The 21,731-nt window shown below is 38.2% G+C and overlaps 2 protein-coding genes across 3 annotated transcripts in view; both read right to left on the bottom strand.

Annotated features, from left to right (window-relative positions):
• The window catches only part of LOC106059487 (uncharacterized), a 60,512-nt gene extending 41,939 nt beyond the window's left edge, over positions 1 to 18,573 (bottom strand). Inside the window, exon 1 of the mRNA XM_056005560.1 lies at positions 18,199 to 18,573. The gene's annotated coding sequence lies outside the window, so the exon portion shown is untranslated. The remainder of the gene's footprint in view (positions 1 to 18,198) is intronic.
• LOC106073839 (uncharacterized) overlaps positions 1 to 21,731 on the bottom strand; it is a 103,859-nt gene that overhangs the window by 79,137 nt on the left and 2,991 nt on the right. The window lies entirely within an intron of this gene.

Here is a 21,731-nt window from a genome sequence, read left to right as displayed (position 1 = left end):
CTACATTTTCAAGGACTCACTTTGTAGCACACTGTCCTTACGGTCCTGCTGTCCTGGACTCAGCTGTCCTTTCTTACATACTCGACTTTAAAGGCTCTCGGTCACATCACCACAACACAGTTCATACTTGCGTGTACAAGCAGTAATGTCCCTTGTTCAGCAGCCGTTGACCCGTTGACCTGTGTGATTGGCCTGAGTCATGTGTATCTGTAGGCCGCACATACATTAACCCTTTCAGTCCGCCACTGGAGTTACAACATTATGTTTTCTAATTTTACTGTTACGGTATTTCAAAAGTGATTGTTACCTCATTATAAAAGTTACGGAGACATCCTCACTAAGTGATCCCTCTTGATGTAACGTTGTATAATGAAGACCACCCGATCTCATGCTAGAAATCTAAATGCAAAAAATCTCATTGTAACTAATGTAACAGTAACAAGCACAATACAAAAAAATTCTTAAAAATTCTTAAAATAAAACAAAATGAAAACCCAAAGCTCATCTAGGGGAAAGAACTTCACACTTACAACTCTATATCTCAATATTTGATATTCAACAAAAAAAAAAGTATAATTAAAGTTAAGTTCCCCTTTCAGACCTTGTGGTCTATAGATGATGTGTAGGTCATCTGTTTCTGTGGCCTACAGTTTTCGAGGGTGTCATATGGCCAGCACAACGACCAACTTTTACTTTACTTTACTTTTCCCCAACTAATAAATAAATAAATTACGGCTTTTATATAGCGTTACTTTCATGCTTATAGCATGCTCAGAGCGCTTTGGTCCAATCTCAGTTGTCAGGTACCCATTATAGCTGGGTGGACTCAAAGGCGCCCGAAGATCCCAAAATTAAAAATCCCAGTCTTCACCAGAATTAGAACCCCGGACCCTGGTTCGGAACCCAAGCGCTTCACGCTCAGCCACAGAGCCACCAACAAAATAAGTAATTACTTACTAATTACCAATAATTAATTGACTAATTGCTCAACGTTTTAAAAAATAAATGTCAAAAGTTTCAAATTGATCCCAGAACGAGCGGGGGAGAAAAAAACGCGTTAAACGGGGACGAAACACGACATATTGAGCCGTGTTTGTGAAGGATTAATTTTCCTTGTTGGTATAAAAAAACAACAACTAATTACCAGAAATTGACTAATTGATTAATTATTTTTATTGATTCACGTATTGTCCATGCCAATGAATAATTGTGCAAAGTTTCAACTTGATCCAACAATGGGTGTTGAAGAAAAGCGTGTACAAGAGACATAGTCAGACAGAGACAGACAGACAACGTGAGTTGATATACGCTTTGTAACAGATCTAACTATACGACTAATGAACTTGAAACGATTGTCCGCGCTGACTTAAGAATGTTTGAGAGACCCAAGTATAATGTTTTGTTTTCACGGGTGAGAAAGATACAGCCCCGGAGAAAAACAACTACTAAAATGTCCACCCTCAGATTTTAGATTTCAAAATCTATTCCATAATCACCTGCCACGCGAACAAAGGCCCGCCTGGCACGTTTTAAAACGACGAGCTTCACGACAGTACAGCCATGACACACAAGACAGATTGCCAGATTTCCATGAAACTTTGAACTGTTAGTAACTTGGTTTAACGCCATTTTTTTTTAAACCAAGACAACTTCGGATTTGGAGTATCTGGGTTTAACAAAGTTGTGAAAGTTGGACACTAAAGACCGAGGTTGAACGAAGAGTTTAACACACACATACAAAAACAAAACCCGACTTTCCTCCCTTAGTAGGGTTTTATTAAAATGTCCACTGACCAGAAAAAGATTTGATATTGGTTCTTATAACAGACCTGGGATTATATAATGCGTAGTTGTAACTGGCACTACTAGGCTACTGTATAGCGCAAATTCTGAGGTTTCCTTTAAAAAAAAAACGTGTGCTTACAATGTACACTCGAATCCGGTTATTCGGACCACTGGTTAATTGGACCAATCGCTTTTTCAAATCGAATTCTAAGGTTTAGACACTAATTCTTTATGCAGTCAAATCCGGTTTTTCGGATCAGCCGGTTATTAATGTTTAAATAACATGTGCTTCTCTCTATCTCCTAGTGTCAGAGGCAGTGTCAGGCAGTGTCAGAGGCAGAGTAAGAGGCAGTGTCAGGGGCAATGTCAGAGGCAGTGTCAGAGGCAATGTCGGCAGTGTCAGAGACAGTGTCAGGCAGTGTCAGAGGCAGAGTAAGAGGCAGTGTAAGAAGCAGTGTCAGAGACAGTGTCAGAGGCAGTGTCAGAGACAGTGTAAGAGGCAGTGTCAGAGACAGTGTCAGAGTAAGAGGCAGTGTCAGAGGCAGTGTCAGAGGCAATGTCGGCAGTGTCAGAGACAGTGTCAGGCAGAGGCAGAGTATGAGGAAGTGTAAGAGGGAGCGTCAGAGGCAATGTCATGCAGTTTCATAGGAATTTTCGAATGTCCGGCTGTATTCATTCAAAAGTTTAATGAAAACTTTTAGGAAAACTTTGCGCGTCATCTTCTAAGTCTAGATCTAAATGATTATCACTGGAACTTAAAAAGGTGTACTAAATCTATACATTCGCTTAACCAGGATTCTATCTCGGGGAGAATTTAGCGGGGTAAAAAAATGTGATAAAAACAATCTTCAATAACTTGCATTGTATTTTTTAAAAAAAAAGTATTTATAATGTTTTTTTTCTTGTTAATCTTAAAATTCTTTTATGATACAGACGTTACTTCAAAATGATTACGCCCTACGCGTCATGCATTTAGTCATGCATGACCTGAATTCTCCCAAATCACTGGTTTTAATTGTAGTGTGATAATTGGGTCACGACCGTCAAGTGACAATGTTAGGATATGATTTACCTTTCCACTTTCTTACTGCCTGGGGCCTATGCTCCTAGTACATGTATTACGACAATTTCATTATTGTCACATTTCATTCATTTTTTTTTAACTCCTTGGAAAAATCTGTTTACAAAACTCAGAATTATAACGCGTATGTATACGGACCAATATATATATATATATATATATATATATATATATATATATATATATATATATATATATATTTGTAAAATGTTTTACATGTTTCGGATGTTCCTTCAGAGTCCAAACCTCCCGCAGGACGACGGGGGATGGGAGCGGGCGGGGTTTGAACCGGGACCATCGATAAATCTGAACGACAGTCCAGCGTGCAAACCGCACGACCAGCCATACTGGTATATATATTTTAATTACAAAAAAGCCTAAGTCTACATAAGAGAATGAGTCAGGATTGGTGTCTTAGAAAAAAAAGGGAGCCTGGGGACAAGGCTTCTATCAAGACCAATCATCACTGTAGGCCTAAACTCTGACCGTTTTAGCGTCTCCAGTTGTGACCACACCACGATCTTTTTGAACATGTGTGTATGTGTATTTGTGTGTGCGAGTTTTACTTATCTATTTATTCCAACGAACGAATTCTGAAATCTTCGTGGCAATAATTTTAGTGTGTGTGTGAGCACATATACATATATAGTTCTTCAACAACAAGCTGCTCCAGCAAACGAGCCGAACATGTCAATCAATGTGTGCCAATACGTCGCCATTGCAAACCACTTGCTCAAGGTCGAGATCTTGTCAGCAGACGACTTATTAGTCCCTTAGTTGACCTTAGTTTCAGGCCACAGCAAAAAGGTTACAATTACGATGGGCGGCACATGCATGACTGAAAATAGCCTCTTCGGACGGTGTGTGCAGGAAAGCGTTCTTTGGGGGGAGGGGGGGGGGTCATGACACGCGTTAGACGAGACACCCTTAAGAGCGCCCTCAAGGAGTACGGTGTTGATATTCACGGCTGGAAATCTCTGGCTCTCATCGCTCATTAAGGCGTGAAGAATGTCGGTGTTTCAAGCTATAAGGAAAGTAGGCCATGCATCAGAAGATAACACGGACCTAAGAAGAATCAGGCATGTCGGCAGAAGACCAAACCTACCCATGCCATAGATGTGACCAGCTTTTTAAAGCGAGGATTGGACTCCATAGCCATCTCACAGAAAATAGAGAAATCTACTCGTCTTCGACTATGAAGGAGAAGCTATATTGAGCGAGCCATTGGAATCTCGAGCAAAGTATACTTGATAAAGACGACCTTGACATTGCCCCATTATAATATTGAAACACAGTTGCCGAAATCAGTTTAAGATCTTTAACCGAAACGAGTAAATGAAATTTATATTAACTGGTTTTCTTTCATTTGACTATTCCCTATCCTGAAAAAAAAACGCAACATTTTAGCCAATAAGTTTAGCTTTTATTACTAGTTAAAAACCAAAATCACACTTAAAAAAAACAATATGAATATTTTCACATTTCCGCTTCTGTTGTGGATAATTTCTGATAAAAAAATCTACATTTTTGTATCTATTTCATAAGATTTTTTGAAAATCCTAACATTAATGTTTATAAATATCCAAAAACGTCTTTTAAATTTCGGTAATTCCCTGAGCGAACCAAAGGTTCAAATTTCAATGAGTAAATTAGATCAAGGTCAAGGTGTGTCGTCTTGTAAGTATGCTTCTAAGTGGGGGGGGGGGTTTGACTATTTCGGAGGAAGTTGTTGGTAGATGGGCTGATATAAAATAAGATATAAAAAATTTGATAACATAAAAATAAAAGTGGCTTGGGGGGGGGGGGGGACTGCATGGCCGCAGACCGGAATTTTCTGAGTTTCCGGGTGAAGATTTTGACATTTATTTTTAAAGATTTAAAAAACAAAACTAATTAAAAATCAAGAGTTTATGGATTCCATCATTTCGCTGGCCCTTCAACCCTAACATTTACCATTTAATAAAAACGTGAAACAATGATAATAAAAAGTAATAATAATTTGATGTCCAGATATTTTTAAAAAAAGAGCATTACTGATAGAACTAAGATATTTTGATATGATTTAGAATTTTCTTTCAGCAATAAAACTTCTGTTCTTTAATCACAAACATCTTGAAAGTAAAGGGTTAATTTTTTTTATTCAAACCAATAGGGCGTGATATTAATTATTATTTACACTATAAAATAGTGACAACTGACGCAATCATGTTTCCGTAGTTTTATTTTTTATACCTCATGTAAAGACCATGGGTACTCCTTTCAGACCATGCGGTCTCTAGGGCAGGTGATGTAAAGGTCATCTGTTTCTAGCTAACGAGCAGGACGTCACGTGGCCAGCACAACGGCCAACCACCTTCACGTTTCCTCAACTAGTGTCAGGACTCATTGACCTCCTAAAGATTCCGAAATTTAAAATTCTAGTTATCACATGGATTTGAACACGAAATACTCCCGTTTGGTAGTCAAGCCCCTTACCACTCAGCCACCGCGCTATCCCAATTGACCATAGAGGATGCCTTAAGAGTCCATCTTATTTCTGCATGTGTAAATAGCGATTACTTGAAGAAAGGGGTGGTTGCATGTCTGTGTGGTTAGCGCTTCGGACTACGCTGACAATTGGTCTCGAGAAAGAACTGGGTGGTTGAGAGTTGAACCCTGAGAGAGTTGAACCCTGAGAGAGTTGAACCCTGAGATCTAGCGTATAGTAAAGTTCCCTTTACAGGCCTTGCGATCTATAGGGCAGATGTCATCTATTTCTTTGGCCAACGGTTAACAAGCAGGGTGTCATGTGGCCAGCGCAACGACCAACCGCCTTTACTTTCACCAACTTAAGTCGGGTACCCATTAGAGTTGGGTGGACTCAGGAGCGCCCTAAAAATCTCAATCTTTATCGAGATTCGAATTCAGGACCCTAGGTTCGGAAGCCAAGCGCTTAACCACTCAGCCATCATACCCCTATGATAAACTATAATTTTAAAGAAAAGTCTTAAAGTAAAAAAAAAAAAAAGTCTATTCAATATAAAACTGTTCAACTTTAAATACAAGTACACCTATGGCCATTGTCTAATCAGGGCCGGATTTACACTTGATAAGGCCCTTAGCTATTTGAGGTATTGGGGACCCTTGAAATCATCATAAGGCAATTTATTCCCCTGCTTTTTTTTTTTTCAAAACAATTGTTGGGGGCCCCCAGGCAAGTCGTTGGGGCCCTAAGCAATAGCTTATACTGCATGTAGATTGTAGGTCAATCCAGCACTGGTTCTAAATTTTTTTTTTCAGTCTTACACTTGTTGAACTATGAACTTTGTCAGGTCAAGTAGGCCTACTTCTAGGTATGTAAATACTCTTCAAAGGAAAAAAAACAACAACTCCATACTAAAACTGAACTCTATGATGAGATCTACAAGCACGCTGTTGATGTCAACCTTGCAGTAGGTCTTTAAAAAAAAAAAAAAAAAGAGTAGCTATTGGCTGCATACGTCACATGACCTCATGGTTTCACGTGCTGCTAATTATAGATCACCCGAGTCATGGCTGCGGACTTCCCTGTGACGTAGTGTTACTATTAATAATACTCAAGTGAAGGTCACTTTCGCTAACTCAATGAAGTCAGAGCAGGGAAGGTCTTTCGTGGTACATTGTGCACCGGGTGGTGTTGGGAGGCGCTGGGGAGGTGGGGGTGGAGAGGGCGGGTGGCGGTACCATTGGTAAACAAGTATTTTATTTTTTAAAAGGGAAAACAGCATGCCAAGAATAGTGATTCTTTATGTGTGTGGGGGGGGGGGGGAGCACTGATTGTGTAAGTGAGAGAGAGAGAGAGAGAGAGAGAGAGAGAGAACAAGAGAGAAAGAATAAAGAGAGAGAAAAAAAAAGTAAAGTTCCCCCTTTCAGACCTTGTGGTCTATAGGGCAGATGATATAAAGGTCATCTGTTTCTTTGCCTACGGTTAACGAGGGTGTCATGTGGCCAGCACAACGACCAACCGCCTTTACTTTTTCCCCAACCAATGTCAGGTACCCATTAGAGCTGGGTGGACTCAGAGGCGCCCGAAGATCCCGAAATTAGAAATCCCAGTCTTCACAAAGATTCGGACCCCGGTTCGGGAGCAAAGCGCTTCACCGCTCAGCCACCGCGCCTCCTAAAGAGAGAGAGAGAGAGATAGAAAGAGAAAACAGGAAGAAAAGTGAGAGCGAGAAAGAGATAGAAAAAATATAAAATGACAGAAAGAGACAAAAAGAAAGAGAGAGGATTGTTGAAATAGAGAGAAACAACTAGAGAGAGAGACAGAGACAGAAAAAGAGAGACAAAAAGACAGAAAAAGAGAAAGATGGAGAGACAAAAAAGATAGAGACAAAAAGAGAGATAGAGAGAAAAAGAGAGATAGAGAGAGAAAAAAAGAGATAGACAGATAAAGATAGAGACATAAAATGAAAGATAGATAAAAGGGAGATAGAGAGACAAAAAGAGAGATAGAGAGACAGAAAGAGATATAGAGACAAAAAGAGAGATAGAGAAAAAGAGAGAGATAGACAGATAAAGATAGAGATAGAGACACAAAATGATAGAGAGATAAAAGGGAGATAGAGAGACAAAAAGAGAGATAGAGAGACAAAAAGAGAGAGAGAGAGAGAAAAGGAGATAGAGAGACAGACAGAAAGAGAGATAGAGAGACAAAAAGAGAGAGAGAGACAAAAAGAGAGAGAGACAAAGAGAGAGAGAGACAGACAGAAAGAGATATAGAGACAGAAAGAGATAGAGAGACAAAAAGAGAGAGAGAGAGAAAAGGAGAGAGAGAGACAGACAGAAAGAGATAGAGAGACAGAAATAGATAGAGAGACAAAAAGAGAGAGAGAGAGAGACAAAAAGAGAGAGAGAGAGAGAAAAGGAGAGAGAGAGACAGACAGAAAGAGATAGAGAGACAGAAAGAGACAGAGAGACAAAAAGAGAGAGAGAGAGACAAAAAGAGAGAGAGACAAAGAGAGAGAGACAGACAGAAAGAGATAGAGAGACAGAAAGAGATAGAGAGACAGAAAGAGATAGAGAGACAAAAAGAGAGAGAGAGAGAAAAGGAGAGAGAGAGACAGACAGAAAGAGATAGAGAGACAAAGAGAGAGAGAGAGAGACAGACAGAAAGAGATAGAGAGACAGAAAGAGATAGAGAGACAAAGAGAGAGAGAGACAAAGAGAGACAGAAAGAGACGAGGAGCGGCAAGAGAGATGTTGTCATAGAGACCAAAGTAAACGAGAAACAAAAAGATAAGAGACCAGAGAACGTAACGAAGGAAAGAGAAGGTAACTCTTCCCCATACCCTTTCCCCTCATGCCCCAACCATCCTGCCAACAAAAACATTTGTGGAAGTAAATAATTCATTAACAATGGCCCTCACAACAACCGGATCTATCCACGCCGTGTATGTGTTAGCCTGTGTAAGTGGTGTGCGTATGTGTGTGACAGTCTGTGTATATGTGTGCGTGTGCCCATGTGTGTCCAGAGACCTGGCGCGTCGTCTGGTTGGCTGTACTAACCATGTTTCATGTTGACAGGTATAGGTTCTAATTAATGAGATTCCGAGAACAGATTAGAGACTGCAGGAGGGAGGCGAACCTTTTTGTTCCCCCGGGACCTATCTCTTCACTAATTATTCAGATGCCTCACCCTGTTTTTAGTCTTTTAACGTAGACTAATTTGGACATATTGGGCAATATCTGAATTTCTACACATCACTTTCTCACACATATCTGGTCTTAGGCATAGGCAAACTAGACAGCCGCTAAGGGCATCCAATTATCCAAGGCCCGCCCTGCTGACCCTCTGTTTTCTTTTCCATATAGTACTTCGAAGCCATACATCTTCGTTTACTTCATACTTTATAGGACTTTTGGAGACAATGTTTCTGTAGCCTCTTCATTATAAGTGATAAGAACCAAAAGTTTCAATAATTTCTATAGATATTTACAATAATTTATGTTAATATATTTGCATTTTTATATGTGTAATGTCTGGGCACACTTGATTTATTTAGTGTTTCGCGGGCCGCATAAAACATTTCGGCGGGCCGCACGTGGCCCGCGGTCAGTAATTTGCCCACCCCTGCCTTAGTCTGTTGGATCGTTGGGGCACCACGCAAGATTCGTCGACCGTCCTTCTCCATTCCTCTCTGTCTTTTGCCTTAGTTAGAACCTCTTTCAATGGCAGGCCCGTCCATTCTTTTATGTTGTCCTCACATAACTTTCTATGTCTGCCTCTTCTTCTTTTTCCTGGTACTGTTCCCTGACTGAAGGAAGGTCTTTGCAAGCCCAGAAAATCTTGTAATATGGGCATAGATTTTTAGCTTGCGTTTTTTTACGGTAGTTAGCAGGTCATCATGGGGTTCAATCGCTGCAGTAACCCTGTCTCTATTTCTAGTACTAGAAATCCGTATTATTATTATTTAGAAATAATATCGTGTTTATCTTAATTAAGTTCAACTCAAGGGGGGGGGGAGGCTTAGTTCGACAAGTAATTTTTAAATAGGTCACTCACAGGACTAGGATCTAATCTGGACAAAGACGGGATACTCTATGGTCTATGATTGTCTCATGTATAAAAATAGCACTGGACTTCACTAATTGGACCAATCCTGAGTTTTCATAGAGACATTTTAATTTAACACACACACAAACCCACTACAACACACACACACACACTAACACACCAACACACAGGGAGGGGAAAAGGCAAAGAGAGAAGAGTATACGCACATTAGGTTGATGTCTGGTAGTTTGATGTGCGTTCTGAACTGTCGCCTCGGTGGTTACGGGTTCGAACCATGCCCGCCGCCCTCCCCCGTCGTCCTGCGGGAGGTTTGGCTAGGATGTTAGAATCTTCAATTCGGAAAAAGCATGTACAACAAACTTGAATAACTTATTTTGTGAACAACACTAAACACAACTTTTATTACAGTATAGACACATTCAACTTGAGATGAAATAAACTGATATGTAAACAAATCTAACTCCCAACAAAAACGCGTCTTTACACTCTGGCATTCTAGAGTCGTCTGGCGTACTTAACACAGCTTATGACATCGCCGTTTATCTTGTATCATTATACAAAACTTACATTTAATTAATTCTCTCTCTTTCTCTCACTCTCTACGACTAACAATAAATAATCCCTTTCTAGCATTTACCAAAAGCTGCGTCACGTTTGGACAAGCCAAGCTATAGTACTAGAGACCAAAAATCAACCTATTTAACACAGTCGTCATCCCAATAGCAACGTATGGATGCGAGACGTGGATGTCGTCTGCCAAAATTTGAGAAAAAAAAACGAAATGTGTCTCAACAAATATTGCTAAGACGGATTTCTGGAGTCACTAACAAAGATCGGGTCTCAAACCAAGATAGCCTGTGCCGAACTGGGACTCGACCACTTAATGAACTTATGACGGAACACAGCGTAAAGTTTGCTGGACTTTTCATCCCACAGAATGAGAACTACTGCATACCAAGAGTTGCGATGACATGGAGGCCAATACGAGGAAAGCGCAAACATCCTCGTATGACTTGGCGCCACACTTTCATGGAGGACCCTCAGAGCAGTGGACACCAGGTGGGAAGAGGCTCCAGACATTGCCAGTGACAGTTCTTTGTGGAGACAGCTTGCCGTTCAGTGCGCTGAAAGGGAGGATCTAAATCTAAGTAAGTTCTATGTAACCTAGGATACACACTTATACACACACGTCATAACATTAACAAGAACGAATAGATTAACACATGACACGCATAGAACGTAGTTATTTCCCTAATAAGAAGGGAGGTCTGTAAGCTTATAAGATAAGAGAAAGAAGGAGAATAACTCATGTTGTAATGAAACAAAATTTCGAAATGAAATCTGTCAAATGAAAAGGAAATTTAATGTACTCTATTGTTTGTTTTAAATATTATTCAGAAAGTCCAAGACCGTCATTATCAACGGATTGGAAACACTTTAATAGTCATGACTTTTTGACGAGGCAGACTCATTCTATAAAGGTGAAGTATCATGGACCGAAACAAATGGTTAGGTAGTATGCCTTTGATATTAAATAATATTTCTATTACTATTGTTATATTTTTAGGTTAATCACTTTTCAATTGTTTATGATTTAATACTTGTGAATTGTGATAACTTACAAATAAAAACATATAAAAAAAAACACAAAAGAGGCAAGATGGCCCATAAAAGAGGCACATAAAGCCCAAAAAAAGAGGCAAAGAAAAGAGGCCTAAAGCCCAAGGATTCCTATGATGATAAAGCTAAAACTGAATAGCGCAAATTCTGAGGTTTCCTTCCAAAAAAAAGAAACAAATCGTTAAAGCCCGATAACTAACCAGCGACGTCACTATCTCTTCTTTGTCACAGGTTATGACATCAGACACGTGACGTGACAACTGACCCGGTTGCGACAACTGACTGGACAACTTAGATAATGGACCAAACTAGCCTTGATGCCCTTCTTTAGCAGATTGGGAGATTTTGATATAACTGTCGAGGCTCGCGCTCAACAATTCTTTCTCTTTCTCTACTTTTTCTTTTTCCTTCTCTCTCTTTCTCTCTCTTTCTCTTTCTCTCTCTTTATCTTTCTCTCCCTTTCTCTCTCTTTATCTTTCTCTCCCTTTCTTTTTCTTCACTTTTCTACTTTATTCCTGAATGAAAAGATACAATTCCGAATCAAGAGATTGACTGCTGATGACTAGATAGTTGAATGTGTGAGTCGCATGAGCTGATAGACTCAAGGTCGAGGTTGACTCACGGATATCAATGGGTAAGTGACTGCATGTTCGACTAGGCATCGTACACGTATGTGACACGAGCTGAGTATACCCTGTAGGTGTGTGTGCGTGTGTGCTGTGACTGTTTAAACACATCAAACATCACTGCAGTTCCACTGCACTGTTTTCAACATCCGGTTTCTCTTAAACGCGCACTGTATATAACAAAACTCAAAGCTAATGAGAGAGCTAGCCGTGACGTGGTCGTGACAGGATTTGGGCTACTCTCTCTTTCTAATTACCGGTTTCCATGGATTCATCCAAGTCGTACGGAATGGGAAGAGGTTCCAATCCTTTCCAAGTTTTTGCAATAGCAATGTTTATAAGGCCGGGGATGCTAGTTCCCCCCCCCCTTCCTGGTTTCAAAGAGAATTGTGTGGATAAAATATCTTCAAGTGCTCTTCCATTTCATTTGATGTCCATTGCGTAACGTTGTTTCGGTGCCGATGGAGAGTTTCATTAACAGAGAAACTAGCCAACCTTTGTCAACCCCCCCAACGACAGCCTCAAGGGTATTTCTGAAATGTACTTTCATTGTCCTTATACGAGTTTGGACCGTGTCAACCCCACCGCGACAACCCCGCCGCGACAACCCACCGCGACAACCCCGCCGCGACAACCACAGTTAGTAAGTTAACTACCCCACCCTTCCTCGTCATAGCTCAAGGTCCTTGTGAACCATTAGCTTCCGAAAGGTGGGGAGAATGTGGTGAATGGACTTCAGTGTGCGTGTGTTTTGGCGTGGAGTATGTAGTATGACGTCACCCTTAAGTTACGCCCCTGTGCTGTACCTGTCCAGTGAATGAATGGGTCAGCCTAGCGGGGGTTACGTGAGGTCAGGAAAAATCGAGCGACAGTTGAATGTCTAGGTCTAGGCCTGTCTGTGTAGTAAGCTAGAAACTGAGTCGTGAATACATGGCTGCAGATTGATAATTAAATAGACCTATACGGCTTTCTTACTTTTATTAGATGTTTGTGGTTAAATGGTTTAGGCGCAAGTTACTCGCCTTTGCCCCTTCTCATGTCGGTGGTAACGGTTCCGCCAGGCTCTGTATCTGAACCACCAGCTAGGAGTTGGACTGGTAGTCAGAGGCTATTTTAGACGCGTGTCATTGGAGAATTTTATAGGGAATAATGGGCTTAGAACAGGGGTGGGCAAATTACATCCCGCGGGCCACATGCGGCCCGCTGGCGTGTTTTATGCGGCCCGCGGACACCTACGGAAATAAGGTGTGCCCCCACAGTATATACATATTAAAATGCAAATATATTCAAAATAATTCTAAATATCTGTATAAATTATTGAAACTGTCGCATTATAAAAAGTTTCAAGTAGACGAAGCTTAAGCTAATTGACTATATTTCAATACACTCTGACTTCACTCAGTCTAAGACACAATCTCAGGCCAGTATTTATTCAATGCTATAAAGAACCGTGTTGAGTGTTGGGTATGCTTAGAACAAGATGGCAAATGTAACAACTGATGGATCTCGATCTTTGACTGAGAAAAACTTTTTTTTTTTTTTTTTTTTTTTTTTTTTTTAAAGAATTTCCCAACCATTAACTCTAAACAGGAAAGTTTGCACAAAGCTGCAAAAAATATCAGCGTATTATTGACACACACAACATAGCGACCAAAGATATCAGAGCCAGGGGTCATAAACACAGGCAGTTTCGAAAAGTACTTGAAGATTTAGAAACAAATATTTCGATGTATACGCTGGCTTAGCTTGGTCAAGGTAATGAGAAGAATATAAAATCTCAATTAAGAAATTGTTATGTTTCTTGAAGGACATTGACAGTGACTTTGTTACTAATATTTCTAATGAAGAATGGAAGACAGATTTCATGTTTTTTCATAGCAGCCATTGCAATGGGTTGTTTGCACATGAAATGTAAGTGCATGTTAAACCTTTTCAAACAAAACTTTCACATTTCTCCAGGCCAACAAGTGAAAACAGGTTTTGTCATTTTCCTTCGCTGAAAGGTGAAACTATTTCTATTGAAATGGTTAAAAGTACAAGACTTATTTAGATTCCTTAATTATGGAATTTATAAAAGGAAAGTTTAAAGACGCCAAGAACCAGTTTTCAATACCATTAACTCACAATTTAGCGCAGATACTGATTCAGCTCCATGCAAATTATGACCTGAAAGGGAAGTTCCGGTCAGTACTTCCGCGGGAGTTTCATGGTTGCCAGAAGCTGTATTTCCACACTTTAAAAAACTTTGCTACTGAACTTTTTTATTATTTGGGTAAACATCCATTTGTGAAATTTGTCTTTTGTTTCGAAACTAAACAAGTGTAATAACATGTCGATGGTGACTGATTGTAAATTTGACAGCAGTCACAAGTGTAACAGCTAGTAAGATAGTTTCACAGTTACGGAACGAGTGTAAACAGTACAACTGTAACCTTTGTGGTGAAATGTTGTGATGTTAAAAGACAATAGCAAATTTTTAAAATAAAATCGTAAAATTGGTTTCAGAAATTGCTAACTCATGTAAAACCTCAATTGGGAGAATGAAAAAATGAAATATGAATGTATAATACAGTAAAAATATGAATTAAAAGACATTATATACAGTTAGCTAGCGTATTTTTTAAAGTTGTAACTTTAACTCGTGTATTAAAATAAACATGTGAGTTGCAATGAATATAAGGCTTGCGTTCGAGTCCGAAGACAAAGGAGGAATGCAGTATTTTTCGTGACTACGCAGCCCCAGCTGTGACCTACATACTTTGCCACATTCAGCGCAGACATAACCATTGTCCGCCGGTGGTCGATTTAGATTTTTCTTTTCGTCGCCAACGTCTGTCCTCGGCAGCGGATTTTCTTTTGGCCTCAAATGGTGTATCCCGCGGCATTTGTAAGTGACCTCCAGCTGTGTCGCTTGAAATGAGTGTGTATTTAAAAAAAAGAAAAAAAAAAGGTTTCAAACATAATAGTCTTTTATTAAAATGAAGCAAAATAACCCCGTGTGAGTTAGTTGTCCTGAAACAGCTCATTTTGGAGAAGAAGAAGAATGGCAGTCTAAAAACGTTTTGTGCCCAACGGAGTGACCAAAAATAAGTTTGGTTATTATCTTATCTTATATAATACAGACGTTACTTCAAAAAAGAAGATAATTACGTCCTACGCGTCATGCATTTAGTCATGCATATTAACCAATGACTTAAATTCTGCCAAGTCACTGGTTTTCCTGGCTAGCTCAGGCAACCCATTCCATGCTCTAATAGCACTAGGGAAGAAGGAGTATTTGTACAAATTTGTCCTAGCATATGGGACGAGGAATGTGCCTTTATCTTTGTGTCTTTCAGAGTATTTTATTAAATTTTGTTTTTGTATTTGAAGATTATGGTTCAGTGTTTTATGTATGATTGCTACTTTACTTTTGAGCCTTCTGTCCTGAAGGCTTTCTAAATTTAGTGATTTTACTAAAGGTGTTACTCTAGTCAAATGTGAATATTCGTTTGTTATGAATCTCACTGCTCTATTTTGTGTCTGTTCCAGTTTCTTAATGTTTTCTTGAGTTGAGGGGTCCCAAACGGAGGATGCATATTCTATTATTGGCCTAACCAAGGTTAAGTAACATTTTAGTTTTATGTTCTTATTTGATTTATAGAAATTTTTTTTAATAAATCCTAATGCTTTGTTTGATTTTTTTGTAGTTTCATCAATATGTGGATTCCATGATAGTTTTTCATTTATTATAACACCTAGGTATTTTGCGTTTTTAGTCTGTGATACTGGTTTGCCATGAATAAGATAAGTGGAATTAATTGGTTTTAGTTTTTTTGGTACTCTTAACAACTGACATTTTTCTGGGTGGAAAGACATGCTCCAATTTGATTCCCATTTCTGTAATTCATCTAATTCTCTTTGTAAAATATCTGTGTCTTGTGTTGTTTTTATTGTTCTATATATTATGCAATCGTCTGCAAATAATCTGACTTTTGTTCCTGAACTAATGCAATTTGGTAAATCATTTATGTAAATTAAAAATAGTAGTGGACCCAAGACTGTACCTTGAGGTACACCTGAGTTTACTGTTATCGGTGTTGATTTAGAGCCATTTATTATTACAGTTTGTTCTCTCCCTATCAGAAAGTCTTTAATCCACTGATGCAGTGGACCATTAATGCCGAAATATTTTAATTTTTTAAGCAAACTATGGTGGTGAACTTTGTCAAAAGCCTTAGAAAAATCTAGTAAGATAGCATCTATTTGTTCACTATTATTATTATTGAGTTATTGAGTATACGAACTTTCCGAATCATGAAATAATCGAAGCCCTGAAACGGTTATATTATTTTTTAATGATTAAATTGTAACTTGAACATATTAACAAACCAGTGTTCAAATAATAAGAAATAATTACTTTGATAAAACATGAAATACCATTTTTATGTTACTTTATTTTTTGAAACATGAATATGCATAAAATATACACGCTAAAAGTATCCCTAAAACAAAAAAAGGATTTTCGAAAGACCAAAATGTTGTAATACATTTACTCTCACAAAAGAAACTTTTTAAAACATTTATACATTTATAATAACACATTGATTGAACAAATACCAAAAGTTTATTTCCACATAAGACACAATAGTTTGATTATTTCCCTTTCAATTGCAGAGATGCAAAATGGAAATGGGTATTCCCAGACCTGGAAATGTGTATTTTGAGGGGTGAATCTGTATTTTCCTACATATAAAGAAATATATTCAGGAAAGACTAAAAATAATTCAAACACGAAAAAAACACACGAAATGGCAGCAATCCAAAAAAAGTTATCAAAGCCTAGAGTTCAATAAAGACATTCTGTACATTGTGCCCCAACGGAGCGACACAAGTGTGAGTTTTGAGTATACGAGCTTTACCAATCATGGACTAAGCCAAATAAACAAAAAATAAACGACGGTAGAACAAGGAAAATTAATGAGCTCTATACCATCAAAAACTTCAATTTGGATCATTTAAATCAGCGGTTCTCAACCTTTTATGCTCGGCGACCCTTTTTTTTTTATCTCCCACTCTGCCGCGACCCCCATCACACACACACACGCCAATAGAAGAACAGACAAAAACAATCCATGTTTTCGATGGTCTTAGGCGACCCCTGGCAAATCGTCATTCGACCCCCCAAGAGGGTCGCGATCCACAGGTTGAGAACCCCTGATTTAAATTGTATGCTGTAAATTGGAGATGTTATACATAGAAAGAACGCTAATCAGAAATCAGGCAATTCAAACTGAGCTTTCTTTCTCTTTTCTCTTTCTCTCTCTCTCTCTTTCTTTCTCTTTTTCTCTCATTTTTCCTTTCTCTCTCTCTCTCACTCTTTACTTCTCTACTTTATTTCTTAGTGAAGAGAGAAAAACTAAAGACTAAAGTACTCAAGAGAAATCAATTAGTTTCCCTTTACAGATCACTGGTTCCTGTTGTGGGAAAAAATTAGTTTCATTATGTAGTGACTTTTTGTATTGGTAGAAAGTCAACACACACACACACTGCACACATACACACATACACTTTTAGCACAACGAATGCGTGAGGTCCTGAATGGTTTCTTTGTCCCAGATTTTACTGAAGAGTCAAGCCAAATTTTGATTCAGTTTTAATACGCGACACAAGTGTATACAACCTGGGATTTGTAGTAAAAAAAAAAAAAATAATAAATTCGCTGGGGGGGTTCATTAACACGTGATTGAATCATTTTCTAACCAAACAAACCACCCGCGTCTCTCCCACCCCACCCCCCGGTCCCCCTAACGCCCTTGCTTTTTTAAGCAGGGCCCGAAAAAATACGAATTATTCGTCAGTCTCACCTCGTTTACAAACACATACTTACTCACACACACAGTTTCTCTCTCTCTCTCTCTCTCACACACATAGTTTCTCACACACACAAAGTTTCTCTCTCTCTCTCACAAACACACATAGTTTCTCACACAGACACATTTTCTCTCTCTCACTCACACAAAGTTTCTCACACACATACAGAGTTTCTCACACACATACAGAGTTTCTCACACACACATAGAATTTCTCACACACAGCGTTTCTCTCTCACACACACACACATAGTTTCTCACACACATACAGAGTTTCTCACACACACATCGAATTTCTCACACACAGGGTTTCTCACACACACATAGTTTCTCTCTCACACACATACAGAGTTTCTCACACACTCACAGAGTTTCTCACACACACACAGTTTCTCTCTCTCACACACACGCTCTCTTTCTCTCCCAATCTCTTTCTCTTTTACTCTCTTGCTCAAATGTTCTCTCTCTTCATCACCTCCCGTCTCTCTTTACATCGATCTCTATTTTAATCTCTTTCTCTCTCTTTCTCTCATACACACACCAAAATCCATCTCCTAATAAATACATAAGTAAATAAATTAATAAATAAATAAATAAATAAATAAATATATATATATATATATATATATATATATATATATATATATATATATATATATATATATATATATATATATATATATTTATATTACTACTTACCATTCAGACTGTCCTTGCTTCAAGTATGTGCATCATTAGATTCTTCAATATTTCGGTCCGGTCCTGGGTCCTAGAGCTGGAAGTCGAAACCCACCCATAACGCTAATAACATCGATTACAATCAATAGATACCTGCCGTTACGCATAGCCATTGAAGTTATATCGATTTCAATCCTCGATAGAACCAAAATGATGACAAAGAGACAAAAGGGGGCTAAGTACACTAATAATTTTCAATCGGAGAGTTCTTTTTTGCTCCTTCACAAAACTCGCCGATGACGCGGCACTTCTTGCCCTCGCTCTCAGAGAGCTCAGACGACAATGAGTATTTCAGAGAAATAGAACACATTGAAAAATACTGCAAATATTTTTTTTTTCAACTAAATGTCCACACAAAAAAAAATTATAATCGATTCTCGAAGGGAAAAGTTGGAAAATTATTTCTGGAGATGGCAAGATTTGAACCAGGGACCACCGAGACGACAGTCCGGAGCGCATACAACCGAGGCCAATCCTTATGGAAGACCTAAATACTAAACTGCCACGTCGCAACCTGGGCAGGTTTAGACCAATAGCTCGTCGCCACGTCTGACCTGAAGGTCTCTAAATTTAACTTCTATGCTGCCAACTAGACATAAAATATTGAAGAACTAAAGAGCTTAAAGAATTTTATTTTGCACTGCTTAAAGGTACACAAAATGATCATATACAGTTTGAGAGATAAAACAGCATACGTAAAGTAGCAAATCCTTTACTGTGTGCACCGGAGTCACTAAGAGGCTGGCTATTGATTATTCTGTCACAATAAATGTAAATCTTTAGTAGTGACACGATGAATTGAGCAGATTTGTTTTTGTATTATTATTCAATTAAAAAGACAAACCCTAATTACTAAAGAATGAAATATGATGTAAAGGGTTATGATTGTATGTACATTGATATAAGTCTCACTTCTTAGAAACAAATAAGTAATTTTAATCTGTTGTCCTTTGTGATTCTACAGGACCGTTTGTGAATAATGAGCTTCATGCAAAGACAGAGTCTTTCTTTAATCATAATAATCATAATTGGTGCTCTAAGTACTGCATATGACAAAGTAATTTTTTATAAATATTTATAATTTCACAGCGATTAAATCTTTTTTTTTTCATAATATTATACTATCCAATCCAAGCCCACTTAAAAAAAAAACAACTTTTTTTTTTAACTTGTGCCGTCTTAGAAAAGGGAAATGATAACTATTATAGCTTTACTGTGCAAGGAACCGCTTATTCACTCCCTTGTTTCACGCAGGACTGTTGCTTCCGATGTGATAAAATTACTAGAACAGTATTTATGAAATCTATTTTGTATATAGTTCGTCCATAGTGGTTCGATGATGATCACTTTGTCATCCAGGGGGCTGAGGGCTTTTGTAGTAAGACTAGGGGTGGCCAACCCAGTATAAATACAACTTGGTGATTCCGTGAGCCGAACTTGTTCATTTCTAAGACAGATGCTCCATACAAATTTTCAACACCCCCTTTAACTTTACTAGCTGTTTTGACATTTTAACATTTTCATTAATTTTTTATTGCATTACTAGATCTAGATTATATTTTAACTGTGAATAGACCTTGTTTTTAATGATTTAACTGTATAGAAGTTAGCCCTTGTTATGTAAAGGGAGAGTGATCCTTAAAGGATTACGAGCACGACATGGCCTAAATTGTGCCGATGTGCCTAAACTCAAAAGCTCAAACTCTAGACTATATATATATATATATATATATATATATATAATATATATATATATATTCATTATATTGTAATAACCTAAGGGATGCAACTCAATGAGGCAACAATGTTTATTTACAGGCCATCACAAGTACACAAAACTACATCTTCTTTTAGCACAGTCTCTTCCTATTGGCTTTAGACCTGGGCGGAAATCGTTGTTCTCCTAATGTCAACTTCCTTTCCTGTCTAGTTTCTGGCAGTGCGCACCTTCTGCACTATCTTGCGGTGCGCATGGCGGGGTTATAACAATATATATTATATATATATATATATATATATATTAGGGACCTTAGATGATGCCGAAGCATATATTAAATTATAATCTGGTCTATTATTGAGATCTATGTTTAAATCTACAGTTATATAGATCTAAGAGCATTATGATCATAGTACATCAGAGTGCATTATAGTACATCATAGTACATCAGAGTGCATTATAGCACATCATAGTACATCAGAGTGCATTATAGTACATCATAGTACATCAGAGTGCATTATAGCACATCATAGTACATCAGAGTGCATTATAGTGCATTATAGTACATCAAAGTACATCATAGTGGCCACACTTTGTCATCAATGTATCTATAATAAAGTACCTTACTGAACTGATCACTCCATATGTCCCTCAGAGAGCCCTACGCCCCATGGACAACGCTTCTAGTGATGCCACGTATCTCCCTTAAAAGCTATGGTCTGCGAGCTTTTTCAGTACACGGACCAAAGGTTGAGCCTACATCATGTTTGTTGACAGCGCTCTATACCACAGTTTAATATTATAGGAGATTTTCGCGATAAACTAAATGTCAAGGACGCTAAAATCGAACTTCACTGTTGCCAACTAAATTAAAACAAGGTTCCAAAAAAAGTTTGTGTGGAGACACAAACTCAAAATCGTCCCCCCGAAGTGGTCCACCCAGGCAGGTAAAAAGGCAGGTTTTAATATTTTCAGAAAGAACATCAGAATGAAATTCTAACAAAGACAAATGACAGAGAAGAATGGAGAAAGAAGGTTGACGGATCTTGTGTGGTGCGCCAGCGGTCCAGCAGACCAAAGGATAGGTGAAAGTGAATGTGAAGTTAGATGTGAACCTGGCCTAACTAATGTCTTATAATGAATATTTAATTAATTGTTTTGTAAAGGGACAATCTCTTATTCCTCAAAAAAAAAAAAAAACATTTCCGTAAAAAAAAAAAAATCCTTTAGTTGAGTGTTTTATCACCACGGTTCAGCACTGCAGTTCACTCGATAATATGAAAAATTACTTATTAATTGTTGTTTTAAATTAGGTCCAGCTTATATGCATACTAAATAGATTTTTTTCTTTTTTCTCTTTAAAAAAAAGTTAACATTTTTTTTTCATGTTAATGTAGTAGTTAGTATGACAGAACTTACTTAACTTAGCAATACAAATGTAAAAAAAAATATTTTTTTTTGACAAAAAATAAAAAAAACGTTTGCATAAATGTGTTAAAAATATGGCAAATAGTCATCTACATCATGTAGATATCTATCACTGCGCCCAACCCTTTGAAACCGTAAACCATATCCTCTTTGAATGCCCCTCCCTAATCCACCTTAGGCAGACCCTACTTCCACTCCAGCCCAACATAACCAACACCCTGTACGGCAGTGCTGAACAACTGAAGAAAACAGCACACTTTTTTTTTCCTTGGCACAGTCTGCAAAAGAGCTCACAGATCAGCAGCAATAAAGCTGGCTGGAAGAAGAAGAAGAAGAAGTAGATATCTTC

This window comes from Biomphalaria glabrata, chromosome 12 (genome assembly GCF_947242115.1).
Source record: "Biomphalaria glabrata chromosome 12, xgBioGlab47.1, whole genome shotgun sequence".
NCBI lineage: Eukaryota > Metazoa > Mollusca > Gastropoda > Planorbidae > Biomphalaria > Biomphalaria glabrata.
Note: the sequence above shows the minus strand (reverse complement) of the source record. Positions and strands in the feature narration are given on the sequence as shown.